Here is a 210-nt window from a genome sequence, read left to right as displayed (position 1 = left end):
GGCCCCTCCCCGGCCCCCCCCCGGGGCTCCCGCCGTGCCCGCCGGCAGGGTGAGGGCGCAGAGGGGCGGGGGCGAGTGGCTGTGGGCGGGCGTCCCCCGCCGCAGGAGAGGGCCCGCGGGTGCCCAGAGCCACCGCGGGCGCGGGTGGGCGTCCCCCCTCGGGAAGTTGTGCCGCTGGGAGCCGGCGCGAGGCAGGACCGCGGGGGGGGG

The sequence above is a fragment of the Haliaeetus leucocephalus genome, unplaced genomic scaffold (genome assembly GCF_000737465.1).
Source record: "Haliaeetus leucocephalus isolate CR32 unplaced genomic scaffold, Haliaeetus_leucocephalus-4.0 Scaffold555, whole genome shotgun sequence".
Classification (NCBI taxonomy): Eukaryota; Metazoa; Chordata; class Aves; order Accipitriformes; family Accipitridae; genus Haliaeetus; species Haliaeetus leucocephalus.
The sequence above is the reverse complement of the archived record's forward strand: the minus strand, read 5'-3'. Positions refer to the sequence as shown.